The sequence below is a fragment of the Sminthopsis crassicaudata genome, chromosome 4, assembly GCF_048593235.1.
Source record: "Sminthopsis crassicaudata isolate SCR6 chromosome 4, ASM4859323v1, whole genome shotgun sequence".
Taxonomy (NCBI): domain Eukaryota; kingdom Metazoa; phylum Chordata; class Mammalia; order Dasyuromorphia; family Dasyuridae; genus Sminthopsis; species Sminthopsis crassicaudata.
This window is the reverse complement of record NC_133620.1, coordinates 283,222,806-283,239,718: the sequence shown is the minus strand read 5'-3', so window position 1 is coordinate 283,239,718 and position 16,913 is coordinate 283,222,806. Positions and strand designations below refer to the sequence as shown.

Here is a 16,913-nt window from a genome sequence, read left to right as displayed (position 1 = left end):
ACCTATTAGTGTCTGAAACTAAATTTGAACCTAGGAAAATGAGTCTTCCTGACTCTAGGCTGGAGACTCAGTCCAATGTGCCAACTAGCTATAGGAGACGTGAATTTAGGAGACAGATTAGGATTGTATATATAGATTTGAAAACTATATGAAGAAAGAGGATAACTGGTAGTCAAAACTTACCAATTAGAAGTGTGGTAGGAATGCATAGGACTCCTCTTCACGAAGCAGTTTTCCCTTATTCTATTCACAGCTTTGAACAAAATTCCCACACTCACAACCTCCTTCAGCGTCTCCTCACAGAACCTGATCAGTTCCAACTTCTCTAGTGCAACTTCTTGAGCTCTTAGAGCCAATAAAAAGCCTAAAATGGAGAAGCTCCTTACCTCTCAGACTTGGTGGATGCTTGAGACCACAGGAGTTACTAACTTTGATGAATAACCAACCAGCCTCATCCAATAAAGCTAAGCACTGCTATATCCCCTTGTTGAATATCCTTGATGTGTTTGGGCAAACTAAATTTCCTCCTTTGTCAATATTCAATAACTCAAGGGTGCCTCATTTTCATCCCAACATTGAACTTCAATAGAGCACAAGTTTTCAAGTACTACAGCCTACAACACAAGATCTCCAAATGAGAGACTATAGGAAAAGAGAATCCATCTTAAAATATACATAGAGAATAAGACATGTATCCAACAACAGCAAAACTACAAAATCAGGTAAAAGGAAAACTAAGAAAACACAAAAGAAGGAGGTGTCTACCAACATCAAAAGGTCAACAAAGATCAGAATCAAGAAAAGGCAATGGATTTTTTAATACTGGTAATCACAGAGATAGAAGTTTTAAGGTTAGTGGTAGATTTAGAAACTAGACTATAAAGGATTGATTAAAAAAAAAAAAAAAGGTAATGAAATGGAGGCAGTGAGTGGTACAAGATTTTCCTAATTAGAAATTGTGTTAAGAAAAGAAAAAGAGATGACTTTTACTAATAACTTCTGCTGAGAACAAATAACGAGAAATTGGATAATAGTTTCAACATCATAGGCAAGCAGAGTCAAGTGAAGGTATTTTAAGAGTTAGAAATTAACATATTTATAAGTAAGGAAGAAGGAGGCAACAAATACCAAGAGAATGATGTTCAAAGGAGCTGGCTCCAGAAGACAAGAGGAAAGGGGATCAAATGTATACACTAAGTAGACCCATTTGGCCAGAACAAGCAGCATCTTTTCTTCAAAGACTTAAACAATGGAGGAAAGAATGAGGTTATTATGTGAAGAGATATGGGGATATGGAATAAATGAGCCAAGAAGAATGACTATGCAGTCAATACTGGAAAGAGTAACCAGGAAGGATAGGTCACTGCAGGGAGCTTTGTTTCAGTAATAACTAGTAGATAAAAGGACTGTAAGAGGAAAAGAGGAAGAAATATTTATTGCCTATGGAATAGGCATTTCATAGGACACAATGAAAAGACAGGATGGAATTTGGTTGAAATTTTGAGATGGAAAGGTTGAGGTGATTGGGAATTAGAAATTGGATGTGCTGAGATGAAAATTAAGTTTTGGAGAATGATCTCTAGAGGTTCAGAATCATTGCGATGTGTACGTATCACTCATCACTGAGTGAAAGGTACCACCTTCTTTTCCCAAATGACGTTGGAGACTGGGCTGGAGAAAAATCCAGTATGTGACAAAAGGCATAGTCAAAGAAGTCACATTTCTACTATTCCTCCTCCAAAGAGCAAAGATTAGTAGGAAAGGAAGCAATAGGAAAGAGAAGTCAAACCTTTATAGCAGGACAAAGAAGTTCCATTTCCCATTGACTTTTCTCTTTCTTTTTCCTCACGGAACAGGCATCATAGGAAAGAGAAAGCCTGAAGTTAACAGAAAGATTATTCCTCTTTGCAAATGGGGGGGGGGGGGGAGGTCACCATTTTTCAATTGGCAGACTCAATAGATCATTTCAGCTGGCAGGAGGTGGATAGAGTTGTTTTGTGCTCACACAGAAGCAAGTCAGCCTAGTCCTACCCCTTGCTGTCTTTCCTCGGGGGATACACAACAGGAAATGGAACGGCATGGGCAGAGGAAGGCCTGGCTACTCTTCCCACATGAGACTAAAGATCATATGCAGTAAGATATGGTGAACTCCAAGTGTGGGAGGGAGTTGCTTTGGAGCAACAGCCGAAATCACCCCCCTGAGTACCTTGCTGATTTGCTCAGAGGAATCTGCTACACAATAGCAGATGGGAGGTATATGGTCAGAGGAAGTTCTAGTTCCTCTTCTCAAATAGAAGTCCCAAATTCTGATCTCTGTTAGAGATGATTCTTTATGTAATTTAGAGAAATAAAGGAAAATTTTATTAGTTGGATTCAGGGATGAAAAAGCAATTAAAACTACATTGGCTTATATGGATAATGGCCATGAGACATCCTAAAATATTTTGCTTTATACTACCTGACTGGTGCCTGAAGAAAAGCCTTGGGTTATTCAAAATGAAGATCAAAAGCCTTTTGAAGGTTTTTATTGTTTTGTTCTCTCTGAATTCTACATAAAAATATTAAATCAGTTTCTGTGAGGGAGGAAAAATAAATTTCATGTACACAAAGATCCTAACAGTGGAAAAGATTTTAATTATTCATATAGCTATGTATAAATATGTGGAAGCATGTGTATATTTTAAATGAATCTATAGTTCCCATAGGAAGAATAACATTTGCAGGTAGACATTTCTTTGAAGCAAACATTTCCTCAAGATATAAGTAAGGTCATAGAAACCACAAAGTAGATTTTATTAAATAAATCCCAGCAGTAATAATATAATGGGTCCTATAGCAGAATTGCAATAGAGAAAGACTGAGAACCAGCTGTGAATTACTTAAGAAAAGAGGGGCAGTGAAAAGAAGAATCAGAAAAAAGTAAAAGACAATAAACTTCAATGGAGAAGTTGACTGAGTCACAAAGGAAGGACAAAGAAGTGATAACAAAGGAGCAAAAAATATGTCTCCTCCTTGTCTTGGTCAATAAGCATATGTGGGGGCAGCTAGTCGGTGTGGTGTACCAGCCCTAAAATCAGGAGGATCTGAGTTCAAATTTGGCCTCAGAAACTTAACATTTCCTGGCTGTGTGACCCTGGGCAAGTCATTTAACCCCAACTGCCTCAGAAGAAAAAAAAAAAGAAAAAAAAAGTTTATGTGGAGATGGGATAAAAATAAAACATACTGTAATGGATAAAAAGGCCAAAGATAGTTGAAGTGAAAAATGTATAAATAAGCAATTAACTTGACCTTAAAGGAAGAGTTCTTAATGCTGATGGATTTCAAAGAATGCTTTGGGGGGAAATTACATTTTTATTTTTGTTAACTTCAAACTGTAATAAAGAATTTCCTATAATGATAAATGTTGGCAAAATACAGAAGTACCTGTAACTTTGTCACCAACATCACAGACAAATGAGGCAATGCATTACAGTTAATGCATGTCAACATTTTTAAGTATGTTATTGAAAAATTTGCAGCCTTGACATTCCCTGTCAGCATGTAACTGAATGAAATTATAGACATCTTTCAATGTAACATCTGTAATACCTACTGATGTGCCTTCTGTGTCCTTGTTAGAAAGTCCAGGGGCAGCTAGGTGGCGCACAGTGGATAGAGCACTAGCCCTGAAATCAGGAGGATCTGAATTCAAATCTAGTCAGACACTTAATACTCCCCCCCCCAAAAAAAAAAAAAAGTCCATTGACATTTTGGCAATGTTTTTGTTTTTGGTTTTTTTTTTGGTTTTTTAAACAATTATGTCTAGAAAGAAAAGTTTCTTACTCTCCAGGGATATATCTGGATTTGCTAGTTTAGTGAAAAAGGAAGCTCTTCACATTGTAGTCAAGTTTTCCTTTTTACCAAAAAAAATATAGTGGCAACAATAACAACAAAACCTGTTGTCAATATCTATAAATACAGGTAAGAATTTTCACCTTCCTTTGACATTGCTATCCCCTCAAGTTATCATCCTATAAATCTCTTTTATCTTTCGTAGTCTAATTCTTAGAAAAAGCTAACTACACCAAATGCCTGTGCTTCCCTCAGATTCCACTCATTTCTCAAAATTTTGCAATGTGGCTATTAGTCCATCCCAACCATGACCACCACCACCATATTTTCTTGAGTTTACTGAACTCTCTTGAGTATGAAATCTAAGTCTTTTTTTCAGGCTTCATCCTTTTTGACTTCTTTTGCAGCTCATGACACCATAGGACTTAACTCTCCTAAAAATTCTCTTCCTTGAGTTTTGATGACACTGTATGTAACCAATCAACCCCTTTTTCTGAGTGTCCTTTTGCTGGGGTATGTTCTGCCACCTAAGTATAATAATATACTAGGGCTTTGTCTTCTATGACTATCAGTTCCCAAAGGATCATCTCTATCTTCCTTTTGATGGGATTTAGCTTCTAGGAGAAATACAACAATAATCCTAAATCCCCCCCCCCCTTCCCCTCCTAAGTAGTGCTATTATTCTAACAATCTGTTTGTCAATGATCCTAAAGTTTTCTGGCTTTAGGAATACTACAGTATAGTCTTAGAAACTTAGGTCAGTGAAAACAAGGTTTTCTGAGAAAAAGTATGAGGCATATACCACACTATTCCTTGTTTCTACCTCTAAGTCATAAAATTAGTATATCAGTGATATGAAGAAACCAGATCTCTCTTTTCCTATAAATTTATCTTCTTGCTTCTGTTTTTTTGCTAAATCCTTTAGGAAATTAGCCAACTTCAAATGGCATTATAATTACACTAACCTTTGCCCCCCTTGAGCTGGAGACGGGTCTAAGCCTGAAAATTCTTTTGAGATACCTTGCGATATTCACTTTGCAAATCCCAACTTTTTAAGGTCTCCTTTTTTATTTTATTTTATTTTTTTATTATAACTTTTTCTTTACAAGATATATGCATGGGTAATTTTTCAGCATTGACAGTTGCAAAACCTTTTGTTCCAACTTTTCTCCTCCTTCCCCCCACTCCCTCCCCCAGATGGCAGGTTGACCAATACATGTTAAATATGTTAACGTATAAGTTAAATACAATATATGTATACATGTCCATACAGTTATTTTGCTGTACAAAAAGAATCGGACTTTGAAATAGTGTACAATTAGCCTGTGAAGGAAATAAAAAATGCAGGCAAACAAAAATAGAGAGATTGGGAATGCTATGTATGTACTGGTTCATACTCATCTCCCAGAGTTCTTTCACTGGGTGTAGCTGGTTCAATTCATTACTGCTCAATTGGAACTGATTTGGTTCATCTCATTGTTGAAGAGGGCCACGTCCATCAGAACTGACCATCATATAATATTATTGTTGAAGTATACACTGATCTCCTGGTTCTGCTCATTTCACTCAGCATCAGTTCATCTAAGTCACTCCAGGCCTTTCTGAAATCATGCTGCTGGTCATTTCTTTTCTTTTCTTTTTTTTGGAGTTCAAATCCAGCCCTGAGCACTTACAAACTATGTAATCCTGGCCAAGTCTCTCTCTCTCTTTTTATTTTTTTATTAATTTTATAATTATAACATTTTTTGACAGTACATATGCATAGGTAATTTTTTTTTACAACATTATCCCTTGTACTCTTTTCTTTTCCAAATTTTTCCCCTCCTTCCCTCTACCCCCTCCCCTAGATGGCAGGCATTCCCATACATATTAAATATGTTATAGTATATCCTAGGTACAATATATATGTGCAGAACAGAATTTTGTTGTTGTTGCAAAGGAAGAATTGGATTCGGAAGGTATAAATAACCTGGGGAGGAAAACAATACATCCTTATACAATATCGTTGTTAAAGTGTATAATGATCTCCTGGTTCCACTCATTTCACTCAGCATCAGTTCATGTAAGTCTCTCCAAGCCTCTCTGTATTCATCATGTTGGTCATTCCTTACAGAACAATAATATTCCATAATATTCATACTAGGGTCTAAACCTCAATACTTTTTCACCTAAAATCTACAATTAAATATTACTAATTACTCTATAGCCCAGTTTCTTAAAATTGGGGGTTCTAATTCCATGTGGGGTCATGAAATTATGATTATCAGTAAAGATCTAATTTTTATATATATCTATATTTTATATATCTATATTACCCAGGTTAGTCAGGTAACAATTTCTTGGGCAAAAAGGCATCACCAAGAGAAAAAGTTTAAGAAGTCCTTAATTATAGGACACTTCAACCTGGATACTCCACATCTCCAACATAAGATGGTCAAAACAGAATTATTATCATTGACCCAGAATCTCACCCCTTTTATTAACTTGACTATTTCTATTGAAGTAATTCTCTACTCACTTAACAAAGTATACCACCATTATATCCAATCAGCTGCCAAGTCTATTGATTTTATAGCTACATCTTTTGCATTTCCCCATTCTTAATACTACCTACCATTGAAGCTCAAGATATTTGTAACATATTCTAAGTGATTTCAAGTATTTCCCCTCTATATTCCCTACGAAATTGCCAAACTGACATTTCTAAAACGTAATTGTGGCCATATCCCTTCACTGCTCAAGAAAGCTGTCATTTTCTTTTCTAGTATAAAATATCTGGTCTTTATGCTCTGGTCTCCCACCTCTTATTCAGATAAACTTCACATTATTTTCTATTACATGTACATTTCAGCCCTATTTGATGGCACTCATTCATGAAACAAGCGGTTTTATGCCTATACACAGACGGTCTCTCATCACTGAAATGCTTTCCTTCCTAAACTCGATCTCTTGGAATCTCTACTTCCAATTCAAGGATCTAATTCTACTCTTTCTTTTTCTAATTATTCATGACTTAATTATTATATTTTCTTTTCATATACTTCATATTTACTAATTTATGTTCATGTTGTTCCTCCAGTAGAATGGAAGCTCTCTGAGGAAGAGATCTTCATTTTTTTCTTTGTATTCCTAATGTCAAGAATGATGACTGGCATTCAGAAAGACCTTAAATATTTAGTGAGTTTAAATGAATTGGAATCACAGAGTAAGGCCTATACCTAATTGACTATCCAAAAAAAAAAGGTTTTTGTGGGTTGATTTAGGAACAATATTGTATTTATAATAATACTAGTATAGGAAAAAGAATATTTGAGTTTAAAAATAACTGATTAAAATTTCATTTTAAAAACACAACATATTTACAAATTGAATAATACACTGCTGTGATTTTCCATTTCCTTTTTCAACTCATTTTTTTAAACAGATGAGAAACTGAAACAAATAAGGCTAAGTGGCTTGCCCAGAGACACAGAGCTAGTGTCAGAAGCCTGATCTAAACTCAGGTCTTCCTAATTCCAGGACTGGTACTCTATCCACTGTGCCACCTAGTTGTCCGATGTGCATACAAATAGAACATATATGTTATCTTAATGATTTCTGAAGAACAAGAGTAGAGTACTATCACACAAATAGAACCATCTCTATAAGAACTACAGAAAATGGAATGGATTGGCTCAGCAAGCAGTAGATTCATTATCACTGAAGTCACAGCAAGGTATGAATGGCAGTTTGACAGGAATACTATAGAAGACTATCTTTTGTACAAGCATGTACCCGAAAAGTAATCTTTGAAATCTCTAGTTGAAAATTATTGTAATGATTTTCTTCATTACAGGAAATTTAAATGTCTATAATACTTCAATTATAATACTTCTTCCATCACAACAAGCAAAACTGAGCTATAGGTAATGGACAGGCAGGGCTGAACCTAGAATTAACAGACAAGCACTAGGGAAATGAAGTAACTATTACAATTTCCACATAAGGAATTGTTCAGGCCCTGCTAGCCATAACCACTCTTCCAATGACAAAAAAAACAAACCACTCACACATTAAAATAAAATTTCAAAATGGGACATCTTACCCAAATGCCAAATGACCCAGGTTTGTTCATCTTCATCACATGTACATAAAAGAATATGTGGGGGCAGCTAAGTGGTACACTAGATAGAGCACCCGCTTTGAAGTCAGGAGGACTCAAGTTCAAATCTGGTCTCAGACACTTAAAAATAATAAAAATAGCTAGGAATTTAGCTGTGTGATCCTAGGCAAGTCAGTCACTTAACCCCAACTGCCTTAGACCAAAAAAAAAAAAAAAAAAAAAAAAAAAAAAGTGGTTTGCTTCTTCTTAAAATGCTTTCATAATTCTGTACTTTTAAAAAAATAAGGTTTTTATATTTAAAACAAGAAAATTCTTTATACTCAGCCTCTGTATCTCACTTCTCAGCCTTCTCATCCCTCTCTTTCCAATCAAGCAATAAATTATAGAGGAAAATATGAAAGGAAAAGATTGAAAATGCCAAAGATTTCAGAAGGAAGAAAAACAATATATTTAGCTAAGTTAACAGTTTAACAGAGATTTTAACAACACCACATTTATTAAAGAAAATGGAAAATGAACCAACAAATAATGAAGCAAACACCCTGTAAATTCTCAAAAAATTACAGAACCACATTAGGATGTATCTGAATGGCATAAAACAGAAATAAGAACAGTTAAAACACAATTTATTTACTCCTATACAGCAGAAATAAATGGTAGAACAAAGAAAGGTTGAAAAGGACAATGTTGCAAACATAGGTATCTGGAAAGATGGTAATCCCCTTTCCAAAGGAAGAAGTTAATTTGTAAGAGAGAGAATGAGTTCAGTTTTGGACATTTTGAGTTTAATCTACAGGGCATCCAGTTCGGATTATTCAGTCTTAATAAGCAGAAGAAAATGTGAGACAAAGGTCAGAAAAGAAGTTAAGGCTGGATAAATAGATACAAGAATTATGAGCACAAAGATAATAAATGAATGCACAGGGGTTGTTAAGAAATCATTAAGTGAAATAGATGGAAAAGAAAAGAGGGCTTAAAAAATGGCCGTGGGGAAAACAGTACGTGTAACTTTATGAAAGAAAACAAGAGTGGTAGGTAGCAAAAGGAGGGAAAATCTACAATCTGCTGGTACAAGAAACACAGCTAAAAAAAAAAAGAAGTAAGGAGAATAAAAATGAAGGGATGAAATGAAATATACTATATTTCAAGTGAATTGAAATCATGCTATTAACCAAAGAAATACACAAAAATGTACAATATTAAAATGAAACATAGAAACTATGCTGAAAAATGATCACAGACAAATTATATCAATATTAAATTTCTATGTTCTTTTGCATCTAAATTCACAAAAGAAAAATTAACTGAATTAGAATATACAGGCAATCATCAATGAAATCCCTAGAAAAACTTCTCCAGAGCCAGCTGGATTTACAAGTGAATTCTATCAAACATTTAAAGAACAATTAATTGAAATATTATAAAAAATTTTTTTGGAAAAAATAGGTGAAATTCCTACAAAATTCCTTTTATTGCACAGATATGGTGTAGAGACCTAAACCAGGAAGAGCCAAAACAGAGAAGAAAATTATAGACCACTTCCCCTAATGAATACTGATGCAAAAATCTTAAATAAAATATTAGCAAAAAGATTATACAATTTATCACCAGGATATTATGACCAAGTAGAATTTATATCAGGAAATAAGGAAGAATGAGAGGGAATAATGAATTTAGTTTTGGACATTTTTAGTTTTATATATGGGACATCCAGTTCAGACAATCCACTCAACTCAGACAGTAAGTGTGAATTACAGAAAAACTATCAGCATAACTGACAATTTCAGTAACAAAACTATCAGAAATCATAAGATTATCTTAATACATGAGAAATTACAATATATACTCCTAATAATGTTAGAGAGCATAGGAATAAATGGAGTTTTCCTTAAAAAAATAGGTAATATCTATCTACTCTATCAGCAATATACATAATGGGGATAAGTGAGAAACATTCTTAATAATAAGATCAGGATGAAACAAAGATGCCTATTATCAGCATTATTATTCAACAGCATACTAGAAAAGTTAGCTTTAGCAATAAGAGGGGGAACAAGGGGCAGCTAGGTGGTATAGTGAATAGAGCACCAGCCCTGAAGTCAGGAGAACCTGAATTCAAATCTGGTCTCAAGACACTTAACACTTCCTAGCTGTGTGACCCTGAGGAAAGTCACTTAACCCCAATTGCCTTTGCAAAAAAAGAGAGAAGAGAGAGAAGAGAGAAGAGAGAAGAGAGAGAGAGAGAGAGAGAGAGAGAGAGAGAGAGAGAGAGAGAGAGAGAGAGAGAGAGAGAGAGAGAGAGAGAGAGAGAGAGAGAGAACAAAAGAAAAATGAAGGAATTAGAATAAGTAATAAAGAAACAAAACTATCACTCTTTGCAGATGACATCATGGTGTATTTAGCGAATCCTAGAGTAATCAACTAAAAAAACTATCTGAAACAATAATTTAACTAAAGTTGCAGAATATAAAATAAGCTCATATAAATCACTGGCATTTCTATATTTAATAACAAAAATGAGCAGAAAGAGAAATGACTCTACAAATATAAATAACTCTACAAAATACAAAGTATTTGGGAGCCTACCTGCCAAGACAAACCAAGGAAATACATGAACTCAATTATAAAACACTTCATACAAATAAAATAAGATCTAAACAATTGGAAAAATATCAAATGCTCGTGTGTGGGCTGAGTTACTATGATAAAAATGACAATTCTACCTAAATAAATCTACTTATTCAGTGCCATATCAATGAAACTGCCAAAATTATTTTACAGAGGAAGAAAAATTAACAATTCACCTGTGAGATTAAAAATCAAGGGAATTAATGGAAAAAAATGCAAAGGTAGGTGGCCTAGCTATACCAGACCTAAAATTATACATCAGTCATCAAAACCATTTGATAAAAACAGAACAAAACATAAATTTGGTACTAAGAAATAGAATGGTGGACGAGTGGAATAGATTAGGTACAAAAGACACACTAGTCACTGACTACAGTGATCTACTATTTGATAAACCCAAAGATTCTACCTTCTGAGGTAAGAACCCACTATATGACAAAAACTGCTGGGAAAACTGGAAAACAGTATGGCAGAAACTAAGGATGGATCAGCATTTCATATCCTATACCAAGATAAGTTCAAAATGGTTCCATAATTTATACACGGTGATACTATAAAACAAATTAGGAAAGCAAGGGATAGTTTACCTGTTAGATTTTTGGAAAAGGAAGGCATTTATGATCAAATAAGATACAGACAACATTACCAAATGCAAAATGAATAATTATGACTATATTAAGTTTAAAAGGTTTTGCACAAACAAAACCAATGCAGCCAAGATTAGAAAGGAAGCAGAAAGCTGGGAAACAATTTTTACAACCAGTATTTTTAATAAAGGCTTCATTTCAGATATAGAGAACCAAGTCCAATGTTTTAGAATAAAAGTCATTCCTCAAATGATAAATATTCCAATTTTCAGATAAAAAATTAAAGCCATCTATAGTCATATTAAAAATGTTCCAAATCACTATTGATTAGATAAGTGAAAACTAAACAACTTAGCTAAAAAGAGGAAAAGATAAAGATAAATGTTGGAGGGGATATAAGAAAACTCAAAACACTAGCAGAAAGATGACAGGAAAAGATAATGGCAAATGAAAAATGGAGCTGGGTTCCATTAGCTCTTGAAAGTTCTAACATACTGAAAATGCTTCAAGTATGATTTCAACAAAACAGGCCAAGTTCTCTTTGCACACAATATGACATAAGCAAATTAAGACAAAAGATTTGCTTCAAATTCTAGTCTGTCACATAGAAACAATATAATTATGGGTTTATCTCTTTGAGTCTTTTAGGAATTCAAGTGATGCCTTCTATTTATCCATAATTCTCTCACCCAAAAGTATCCTGTTTCATTCTCTAATTTTCTTAGAGGATTTAATCTATGTCTCTCCTTGAGCATTATCATATTCTATTTTCTATAACAATGTACCTATCTATCCCTCCCCACATCCATTAAACTGTAAACTCCCTGAAAACAAGTACTATATTGTTTTTCCATCTTGATATTGGGCATCTATTGCTAACAATCACAAGCACTTAATAAATGTTGATTGAAATGTTTCCTAGGCAATAAAATGAGGAAAAATATAAGATTATAGGAAGAATAAATGAGATGAAACATATGAAAATGCTGAAGGCATGTACAAATGTAATTAAATATTCATTAAAAAATATTTTCTGAAGACTGTTGGCTCTATAGCATAATTCTTTTCTACCCTCCCTAGCAAAGATGGTAAAGGCTTAGTTGTTCAAAACAAAAAAATAGTAAAGAGAAACAAAGGCATTCCCCTTTCCTGGCCTACCTCTAAGTATCTTCTCACTGTAATATAGCAGAATTGTTATTACATTAGAGGAAAATATAACCTGGATTAAATAGCTTCCTCTGAAAAATATTAAAGATTATTTTATTAAACACTTGTTTCAGAATTAATTGACCTCATCAAAATCCAGGTAAAGATAGGAACCACCTTATGCAGTATCAGGTAATGCAAGCTAAAGGGTAAAATGTACTAAACTAAACTAAACCATTAGATTATAAACCCTTTGAGGGCAGAGACTGTCTTTCACACCTCTTTTTGTACCCGCCCCTTTGAACTCAGTCCTTGGCACATAGTAGGTGCTTAATAAATATTGATTAATTAATATTCTTATCCTTTAGGGTTTTCACACTACCTTGGAAATTGGTCAAAGGATATTTACTCTGCCTTCCCAAGTTCTACCTGATATATACTAAGGCAATATAATAGTACATTATACAAAAAGACAATGAAATAGTTCTACTGAGTGTAGTTGTTATTACTTGTAATAATATCTGAATACACTGTACTAGCATTTTCTGTTTAATTTCTTCAGGGGCAACTTATGATTCTGTAATATTATTGCCTTGATATAAATTACATGATATTTCCCTAATTAATAAAGGTTATTACAGCATGAACTCACATTAAAGCTATGGAATCATCAATTGCAGCAATTTAATTTGGTTCTAGCAAAGTTACTGTAAACATTTGCAATATACATTGTGCTAAAGAAAATTGGCTTTTCATTTGTAGAATGTTATTAAAATGCTCTATTGTGCATAGTACGTGACAGTTTATCAACCTCCAGGTACCTCAGCTTACTTTCCATAGAAATTATGAAAAAAATTAAATTCTGAAAAATTATCCTTGTCCAAGTTCTAAAAAAGGAATATAAAAGAAATGTTCACAAATTGTAATAATGACCTTTTTGTTGTTTTTCCACTCCATAATCAGTTCACTTTATGTTTATTCCTACCTCATACTGTGATCTGAAAATAATGGAAAACCTTCTAAAGCAATTATACAGCCAAACCCAAATTATCCTCAGGTAGTGCAAGAACTATTTTCTATAGATTTAGCCCTAATCTAGTTGAGGTACAAAAGTCAATGGATGACATATGCAAAAAAGGCATGTACTAAACTAATTAACTACCTTCTACCTTTAAAAATAGGAAAAGGGAAGGAAGACAAATTTAACAATAGCTAGCATTTAATTTGGAAAGCACTTTACCATCTATCCATTATCTTCCTCCAGCCATACTACAAACTACGAGAGGTAGTTTTGTATGCTCATTTTATAGATGTAGAAACTGAGGCAAATCACCAGGATAATATAATTAGTAGGTTGTGGAGTTCAAACTGTATCTTCTTTTGGTCTCCCTTTTACTAATCATAGTAAATAAATTTATAAGTACCCAACACAGAACGGCAATAGAGAGGGATACTTCCAAGAACCAAGATGACAGAGTAAGCAGTAAATAGCTATAACTCTTCCAAAGTCATCTCAAACAACCATAAAATATAAAAATGCCCAAAACAAATCCTGAAACAACAAAACCAGGACAAAGACAGGATGAAATCATCTTTTCACCCAAGAAACTTAGAAGATCAACAAGAAATGTCTTGTCTCATTTGTGTAAAAGGGGAACATAATCTATCCTAGCATCCTAGCAAGCCAATCTCAAGTCCCACTTCAAAACAAACCATCTGGAGAGCTACTGAACCCCAATGTGGTACAGCAAGCAAACATCAATATGCCTTTATATGCCTTAGCACATCCAAGGAAACCTGAAAGACCCCAGCTTAGATAACTTTAGCGTAGACAGGGGCCAACAAGTATCCTCAAAGAGCCAAGAGCACAGCCCTAAAAAATTAACAAGCAGAAAGCAAGAGTAGGGGTGCCTAAAAAAAGACAGCCATCAGCAATGGCTGCCCCTGCCATGCTTCAGTATAGCCATAGGCAAATAGGAAAACTACAGAGATCAAACCACTGTGTCCATTAGTGTCATTCTCAGGAAATGCAGAAACATACTATCGAACTCAGAACATACCAGACACCATATTAAGCACCAGATAAGCTGCCAGATTGCTAACGCATCCAATTCTGCCTTTATGCTCTCAGCAAAGCACCAGACACAGGACAACATCAGTGCAGCATCAGGTAAATGGCCTGCAGCCATTGACACAAGAAGCCTGAGATAATGCCCCTTCCACCTTGGGAACAGAACTTAATTTTAAAAGAAAAAGGTAAAAAAGCAAAAAACACAAAGCTCCCACAAGGGAATAAAACAACGACAAAAGAATTTGACCATAAGTAATAGTTACAGGGAGACATAACAATGCCGAAACACCTATGGACAAAATCCCAAAGAAAATTAGGAGGTAGTCTTAAACCCAGAAAAATTCATGCTCAAAAAGAAGCTTAAAAATCATATACAACAGATAGAAGAAAAACTGGGAAAAGGAATGATAGTGATGCAAGAGGAAATTATGAAAAAAAACAAACAAACAAACAGGTTGGAAAAATGATTGTTTAAAAAAAAAAAAAAAGTACATCTGGCCAAATGGGAAAGGAAGTACTACAAAAACTAAGTAGGTAAAATAAATCCTTAAGTGTTAACTGGGCAAATGGAAGCTAATGATTCTATGAGATATCAAAAATCAAACAAACAAATTTAAAAGAATGAAAAAATGTAAAATACCCCATTAAAAAAAAAATGAACCTAGAAAACAGATCCAGCAGAGACAATCTCAGAATAATAGGATTATATAAAAGCTATAAATGAAAGGAGGACCTTAACAATATCTTTCAAGAAATTATCAAGGAAAACTATCCTGAAACCAAAGGGCAAAAAAAGAAACAATGAAGGAATCTACAGATAACCTTGGAAAGAGATCCAAAAATAAAAACTCCAAGGAACATTATAATCAAATTACAGAACAATCAGGTCAAGGAAAAATATTACAAGTCACCAGAAAGAAACAATTCAAATGTCAAAGAGCCACAATTAGATTACACAGAATTTAGCAGCTGCAACATTACAGGATCAGAGGTTATGGAACATGATATTTCAGAAGGCAAAGAAGCTGGAACTACAACCAATAATCAACTACTTAATAAAATTAAACATAATGCATCAAGGAAAAAATGATTATTCAATGAAATAAATTTCAAACTTTCCTAAGAATAGAAGCAGAATTAAATAAAAAATCTGACTTACAATATCAACTCCCAAGAGAGAAGCATAAACAGGTTAAAAGAGAAAAGAAAACATAAGGAATTCAATAGAACTAAAATTTATATCCCTATATGGGAAAATGATATTTGTGATTTTTAATAATTCTATGACTAATAGCACAGATAAAAGTAATATACATAGAGATACAGATATAAAATGAATTTTAGGGAATGACATAAAAATTAAGTGATGAGAAAGAGTAAATTAGATATAGAAAGAAGGGAAAGGTAGAATTATTTCACGTGGAGAGATGCAAAAACCTATTACAGAGGAGAGGAAAATGGGAGGATGAGTGAGAAGTATTAATTAAGCCTTACAAGAGTAAGCTATCTTAATCTGTATTTACTCAAATAATATACACAATACACAATAAGGTGAATACAGAAATTTATCTTATATGACAGGAATTTAGGAGGGGAAGAGATTAAGGGAAGAAGGTAAGTACTGGAGAGACAGAAGCAAAACAGTTCAAGGAGGGAAAAGGTGAAAGGGATGAAATCCCCATAAAAAAGAAAAAGAAGAATCATGAATGAAAAACCAGAAAAAGACAGAGTCAAGATGGTGAAGAGGATACACCCATCTTTCTGAACTCTTCTCTACCCTCACTATTTTTTACAAAACTCAAGCAAGCCTTGGAATTTGTGCTTGACTGTCAAAAACCACAAATATTGGGACTACAACACATTATCAACAAAAATAATCTCATAATTTGCCAGAAAAGATCTGTTTTTGCTCACCAGCAACGGCGAAACAGGCCTAGGCCACCCAGACTCAGGCAGGTAGGCAGTGAGAGCACTGACCAAGCACGGACAGAAGTGGTGGCAGGATGTTCACCTTCGCTTTTCCACTGAAACCAAGCTCTGGAAAACCTCAACAGACAACCTGTCCAGATGTTATAGAAACACAGGAGTTAAAATAGACATTGAAAGAATTCTTCAATCATCTACTGAAAGAGATCCAAAATCAAAACTCCAAGAAATATTGTAGCTAAATTCCACAATTATCAGACCAAGGAAAATATAGGACTCAAGAGAAGCATAAGAAGATAAAAAGAACTCTTGAGAACTGTATTTCTGTTATGGGTATACATAAAGAGTACATATACAATTTGCTTTTATTGTTATAATATAAAAAAGGATCTAGAGGTGGAAAGGAAATTGTACCAGAAAAAAGAAAAAGTGAAGGTACTACATCTCCTATTATATATGAGGGAAAAGAAGGGAGGGGGATGAACATAGTGTGAATATTATTCTCATCCGAATTGGCTTAGAGAGAAAATATTACATATATTTGGTTTACCGAGAAATTTCCCCCACCTCAATGAAAAGTGGGAGGGGAAAAGCAAAAAGGGAAGGAGTAAGCTAAATAGAA

The 16,913-nt window shown here is 34.1% G+C and overlaps 1 protein-coding gene across 5 annotated transcripts in view; it reads right to left on the bottom strand.

The window, feature by feature from the left end:
* Nucleotides 1-16,913, bottom strand: part of BTBD9 (BTB domain containing 9) — a 445,792-nt gene that overhangs the window by 402,546 nt on the left and 26,333 nt on the right. For 2 of the 5 annotated variants that reach the window (XM_074311027.1, XM_074311031.1), the window contains exon 1: nucleotides 16,280-16,424. The exons of the other annotated variants lie outside the window; for them this stretch is intronic. The gene's annotated coding sequence lies outside the window, so the exon portion shown is untranslated. Of the gene's footprint in view, nucleotides 1-16,279; nucleotides 16,425-16,913 lie in introns of those variants that run through there. 5 annotated transcript variants of the gene reach the window in all.